The 7,042-nt window shown below is 42.3% G+C and overlaps 1 pseudogene; it reads right to left on the minus strand.

Moving 5' to 3' along the window:
* Positions 1–4,530: 4,530 nt before the first annotated feature.
* LOC114682914 lies at positions 4,531–5,624 on the minus strand (annotated as a pseudogene).
* Positions 5,625–7,042: the final 1,418 nt, after the last annotated feature.

Consider the following 7,042-nt stretch of genomic DNA (forward strand, 5'->3'; position numbering starts at 1 on the left):
TTATGTGATGCAGTGTAATAACACAGGACAGAATAAGAGAGTAGCAGAGTGGGTGAGGAATTGGATCTGGACTTCCATGTTGCTGGCTATGTGGCCGTGGAAAACAAATTATCCTCAGTGTTTCTCGGTTTAGCCTTTAGAAAATGAGGAATGATCAACATGTTCTCTAGTCTGATGAACTCTTAAGAGAGTAAGGCCTACTTATATAGTAAGCTCCAGTAGGGCTAACGTGTAGACAGAGGCTTGCATTCTCTTAAGTTAATGGTTTGAAAATAGAATGAGAAGTGTTGCCAGAGTGCTGCTTGTTTGCAGCTGTGAGCAACGGGCTGCTTTTCTCCTCAGAGTTCCCCTCCCAGTTCTCACTGCTGTCTCCTTGCTTAGAAACAGTTCAGAAAGCCTTAGCCTGAGTGAAAGCTCCTCCAGAGCTTCTGGAACCCTGGAGTTGGACTTAGTTCTTATGTGTGTATGCAAATGAAGCACTGGAGTGCTGTAGAGATGTAAATAAAACATTGGCTTACCAGTCATCAGATTGCAGCGTGCTAGAGCAATGTGCCAGACTGCTTTTGACAAGCACAGTGAAAGGTTTTTTTTTTTCTTCAGCACGACAAATCCTAATTAATTTTTCTGAACATTTCAAGCTTCCCAATCGGGATCTTTCTGTCATTTGTGACCTGAGACTCGTGCCACAAAGTTGGTGAAAATTTTTAGTTTTATGGTAAGAGAAGATCTGGTATAGCTTTGTTGAGAAACAAGTGTCTGAGAGCGTGAGAGTTGTTGAGGTGCACAGTGCTTGTTTCCAGCTCTCATTAAGCAGATGCTTTTAGAATGAGTTCTTGTAGCAGCAAGTTCCTCAGGTTGCTGTGGTATTCATCATGACTGACAGCTCACATCTGGAGCTGTGGAAATCTGCATGTTGATAGCCTCATTTGGCTTCACCCCGTCTTTTGTGGTACAAACTTGCTGTTTGTCTTTTTCTCCCCCTCAAGAAGGAATGCCACAGTGTTCATGGGTGAACAGTGTTATTTCTTTATTGCTTTACTTCTCATTTCTTATATTAATCAGTAAACATTTTAAGATTATGAATGACTCTATTTTCTGTAGCCTTGGGGAGGAGGGGAGGAAAGGGGATACGATGGGTCTGGAGGAGAAAAGAGTGAAAAAGACTGTTGAGAGTATGTGGTAAAATGCAGGGAAAGGATGAGTGCACAAGTATGCAAGGGTGTCAGAGGAGGCCAGAGCAGGCTGTCAGACCCTTGAGCTGGAGTTATGCAGTTGTGAGCCACCCAGTGTGTGCTGAAACCAAATTCTGTCCTCTACAAGAACAGTGCATTGCAGGGGAGGAAAAATTTCCTCACTCTCCAGATCTCCTACCAGGTCTGAAATAACTTACTTAAGACAGACTAACAGGAACAAATATCGAATAGAGGGAATGTAACCAATTTATTGATTCATGCTTTAGGAGTGACTAAAGAGTATTCATAGGCTAGAACCCACGTCCCAGGGTAGACTGTCTGTTTCTACATTTCGGATAGTGGAAAGCAGTGACCCTGGAGAGATGTGACTGGATGGAATTAAAAGAGGAATGAATGTAGCAGCAGTAGAATGAAAGGGCTGGGGGACCCAGGAAGGCCTTTCTGTGACTGCCTCCTCCTGGTATGAGGCAGGGCCTTTAGAAGGAAATTGATGTGGCTAATTTCCTAGACAAGCTAAGTTGGAGAATTCTTCATACCAGCTCCTACACAGAAAGATGAGAGAAGGAAGAGTAACATTTCTAGGTTTTTCTGCAGATGTGGGGTCCAGGAGGGGGTGCCCGTCTCTATGGCCTGCTTACAGGAGCAGGGAGCAGATATAAGAGGCAGCAAGGGTCGTGGTAATCCTATGTCTGTGCCTCTTTCCTTCAGTTCACGTCCTAAGCATTTCACATCTGAGCCTCACGTACCTGGCTCACAAAGCTATAGGTCTTTAGGTTCACAAAGAATAGTTCATGCCGATAGGATATGAGTATATTTTTATGGTTTCCACAAAAGATAACTGGAATCCCTGTTGATCAGATGTCTATCCAATCTTTCAATAGTTTGGACTCTTGATCAGAAAGTGTTATATTGTCACTTTGTTGAAGGATGTGATTTTTTCCCTAGAATGTGAGAGAGGGAAAAACAAATAAAGAGAAGATTTCAACTGAGATTGGTAAATGTAGCTACCACGAAAGATGGGAGCATGTTCTGGAAAAATATATTTGGGGAGTTTTACTATATGGTGCAAGGTGGATCTAAAGAGATGATAGATAATTAAGATTGATTATTATTACTTTGCTCTCTAAGCCAAATGTCAAATGAGGGTCAGTCCTATAGTGTTAGTCCTTAAGATGAGTGTTGAACTCTTCTATATGTTCAGAAAGAACTCTGAAATGATAGTTTACTGTAGAGGAAAAGCCAGACACAGAAATTCAGTAGATTGTTGCTACTGACAATGTCTTCCTCATACTGTTGGTTTAAAAAACATTTGCCATCACTTGAATCAATTTGGGATTGCAGACCTGTGTTGAACCTGAAGACCCCTCTAGTAACTGCCCCCAGAATTTGTAGGCCAGCTGGGATTAGTCCTTGGGGAGCCATTCAGTTCCTTCCAGGGAGAATTATGTCTGTAACCCCAAATCATGCTCATTCCTTCTTGATTTTTGGGTATGAGATCACATTTTTTTCCTAGTAGTCTTATCTTGAACCTTCTTTTTCTAAAACAGTAGATAACTTCTGTGATCTTTGACTTTTGCTTTTCTTTTCTGATATAACAAAAAATCCTATGATTTTACATATTGAAGGCATATTTTTATTTTGTATTTTTTTTTAAAGATTTATTTATTTATTATGTATGCAGTGTTCTGTCTGCACATATCCCTGCAGGCCAGAAGAGGGCACCAGATCTCATTACAGATAATTGTGAGCCACCATGTGGTTGCTGGAATTGAACTCAGGACCTTTGGAAGAGTAAGCAGTACTCTTAACCTCTGAGCATCTCTCCAGCCCTATTTTTGTATTTTCTTGCCACACAGTTCCTAATAGGATAGTTGCATAATGAGGACTAATTTGAATATCCATTAATTAATGACACTTGTGATAGAAGAAAATGACCATATTCAACAGTATATTGTTAGTCTAGAACAAATTGTTGCCACAGCTGCCTCTGAAAAGGCTTGCATGATGTGTCTAGTTGAGCTAGATGCCAGCAGAGCAACAAGTACAGGGCTGTTATAACATTGAAACCCAGCATTAAAATTCATCAAAAGCTCTCATTTATACCTTTTATTAAATTTTCCAAAAATTGCAGTTATTAATATGGATTATTCTTCAACAAGTAGGATTTGCAGTAGGGAAATACATACCTGACTATATTTGGATATGGGGGAAATGATCTTCCTAGTGTGTTTCATATTAAGGAGGCACTCTGTGTCCTCCTTGGATATTTAGCAAGGTCACAGCATGTGGCTTACCTATTTATTTTGGATGTGAGGATACTGGTTCTAGCAAGTAGACACAAAAAGAATATAGTGGTTTATGCTAGGAAACTAATGAAGGATGAAGGGTTGGTGCTGCTCAGGCCTGGGCCCCCATAAACTGCAGTAGATGTGGGTGCTGACCCACAGTATATGCGGAGTGCTCTTCTCTAAACCATCTGGTGCAATGCATTTATATGAGCAAATTACAGATGTAAATGTGCCGTGCAGGGCTCGACGTGCACTGTGGTGCTGTCTGCTAGTGGAGTGCCAGATCCCACTTCACATTCTTTGTGCTGTGTGTGTGATTTCTTGAGATACATTACATCTGTTTGCTATGCCCTCCCTCAATGCACACTCCACTAATAGAGCGCATTGATGCTGTGCCGCGGCGGGATTGTTCCATGTCTGTACCTGCACCTCAGAAGATCTCAAGAGGAAGGCAGCAGCCCCAGTTCTCCATCGCTGCATTTCCTTCTTTGCTCAGATGATGTGAAAGGACTCAGCAAATGCATTGCTGCCTATGCTTTGAGACTCTCCTTGGAATCCTTGTCTAATCCCACCGTTTCTGATGTTCGTCTGTTTGATACTCTTATCTAAAGAGTTGGAAGACTTTTTGTGAGAAAATGTAAAATGATTTGCCAGAGTCACAAGTTAGGGGCTGCTACTAAAACCAGCTCCATCTGACGGTTACTATGGCAGGATTGCTGCCTGTTTTGAGTATTTGTGGGTAAAAGTCCTTACTACACAAGCATGACGATGTACCTTCAGGACTCGGAGCTGAGTGACAGGAGAGAAAGGGCTCCTGAGTGTCCTCTGAGCGGAATGCCTCCTCCTACACCAGGCAGTCATTATAATCAAAATAAAAGTTATTTAAAAAAGAATCCTGATGTTGTTCTTACCTGTTTAATTTATTTTAGTATTTCATCATTATTATTATTATCATTATCATTTTTAATACAAGTCTTTTAATGTCCCGAAAGATATCCCAAATCGTACTTAAATGCAGAATCTTGTTTCTGGAGCTGGGTAACTAGGTCTTACTCATCAGCCTGCCACACTGTTCCCTTTTCAGACACATAGATACCATCCAAAAATTTTCTGATATCTGTAGCTTTAGTTTTTCTGCCTTGCCCACAGTCAGGACAAATCTTTATCACCCGCCAGTCCACAGCCGCTCAGACCCAACCAAGTAAACACAGAACTTATATAGCTTACAAACTGTATGGCCGTGACAGGCTTCTTGTTAACTATTCTTATATCTTAAATTAATCCATTTCCATAAATCTATACCTTGCCACGTGGCTGGTGGCATACCGGCATCTTCACATGCTGCTGGTCATGGCGGCTGGCGTGCAGCTCTCTCCTTCTGCCCTCCTGTCCTTTTTATTTCTCCTCTCTGCTAGTCCCGCCTATCCTTCCTGCCTAGCCACGGCCGATCAGGTTTTATTTATTGACCAATCAGAACAACTTGACATACAGACCATCCCCCAGCACAGCCAAGTGCAGACCATCTCAAACACTGCACTCAGGCCCATGGTCCTAATCATCCTCTATACGGACCTGCTGGGTAATGCCACAAGGAACCCAAGAAGGGCTCCCACAGGACATACAGAACATCCCACAGCAGATATCCTTGTTTTTAACTGCTGTGACTTGCTGAATCAGAGCCGCTGAATTTGAAACAAGTTCAATATCATTTCCTTCAAGGATTAATTTATCCTTCTGGGCTAGAGACAGAACAAGCAACACCTGCCCTCATCCGAACCCTGCGGATGTATTTTTCACCAAGAAATTTCGGATTTCAACCAAAGACCCATTCTCCTGAGTAATGACATTGATGGGAAAGTGAGCACACACAGACCTCATCTTGTAGCGGAAGCCCAGTGTAACACCCTTGATCATGTTCTGAACGTGACTGCAGATGGTGCGGACAGTGGCCAGTTCTTTCTGTTACCCACTATTTGTCAACCCGGAGCCTCTTCTTCCCAAGGAGACTCAGCTCTATATTGATGTGATTAAAGTCCCTCTGGAGGGTCCTCTGGGACCCTTCACAATGACTGTGTGCCCCTTCAGAGTGATGTTTACATTTTCTGGAATGCTGACAGTCTTGATTGCTGAGAATGGTCTTCATTTCTCATAGTAGATGGGGCCTTAATAATAATTATTATTCATTATTTATTATCAAATAATTATTCATTAAACAACCATCTATTTTATTATAATTATTATTAAATAATTATTTATTACTTAAGAATTACTAAATAATCATTTATTATTATTATTTAAAAATCTAGGATTTAAAAAAAATCTTTTTAAAAAAAATTTATATATATACAGTGTTCTTCCTGTATGTATGCCCCCATGCCAGAAGAGGGCACAAGATCTCATTACAGGTGGTTGTGAGCCACCATGTGGTTGCTGGGAATTGAACTCAGGACCTCTGGAAGAGCAGCCAGTGCTCTTAACCTCTGAGCCATCTCTCCAGCCCAAGATCTAGGATTTTTGAGATCAAACTTTTAACAGAGTTCAATATAAAATTAAGACACAATACTATCATCAAACCTTTTACGTGCAATAAGTCCAAATATATTAACTCAGAACAAGAGTTCTGAGTTAGAACATGAGTTCAATACATGAAGTGGTCTATTCAACATTCCACACCACCCATTCTACTCCCCAGTGCTCTACTCTCCAGTGCTCTTGTGCTAGGTGCTCTACTCTCCGTCTCTCAGCTCTCAGTGCTCTACAGCTCTCAGTGCTCTCTCATCTACTCCTCAGTGCTCTACTAGCTCTCCATCTACTCCCCAGTGCTCTACAGCTCTCCACTCTACTCTCCGCTCCTGTGCTCTATCTCCTACTCTAGCTCTCCATCTACTCCTCAGTGCTCTAGTGCTCTACTAGTGCTCTCTCGCTCTACTCCAGTGCTCTACTCTAGAGTGCTCTCGCTACTTCTCCTGTGCTCTACAGCTCTCCATCTCCCCAGTGCTCTCTCATCTACTCCTCCTGCTCTCCATCTAGTGCTCTACAGCTCTCTACTCCCCTCTACTGTGTCTCTCCATCTACTCCCCAGTGCTTACAGTCTCTCTACTAGTGCTCTACATCTCCATCTACTCCCCAGTTCTACAGCTCTCATCTACTCCCAGTGCTCTACAGCTCTCCATCTACTCCTCTGTGCTCTAGAGCTCTCCATCTACTGCTCTTCTGTGCTCTACAGGTCTCGATCTACTCCTAGTGCTCTACAGCTCTCCATCTACTCCTCAGTGCTCTAGAGCTCTCCATCTACTCCCCAGTGCTCTACAGCTCTCCCTCCATCTATGTAGCAAACACAGAGGAGAGGGCTGGAGATGTGGCTCAGTGGTTAAGAGTCTGACTGCTCTTGTAAGGGTTCCAGATTTGATCCTCAGCAATCACAGCGTGACTCCCAGTCCCCACTCTCAAAGCTCTAGTTTCAAGAGTCTGACAATGTCTTCTGGCCTCTAAAGTTGATGTACACATTTCACTGCGCTTACATACATGTAGGCAAAACACACATACAAATAAAATTAAAAT

This window comes from Peromyscus leucopus, unplaced genomic scaffold, assembly GCF_004664715.2.
Source record: "Peromyscus leucopus breed LL Stock unplaced genomic scaffold, UCI_PerLeu_2.1 scaffold_968, whole genome shotgun sequence".
Classification (NCBI taxonomy): Eukaryota; Metazoa; Chordata; class Mammalia; order Rodentia; family Cricetidae; genus Peromyscus; species Peromyscus leucopus.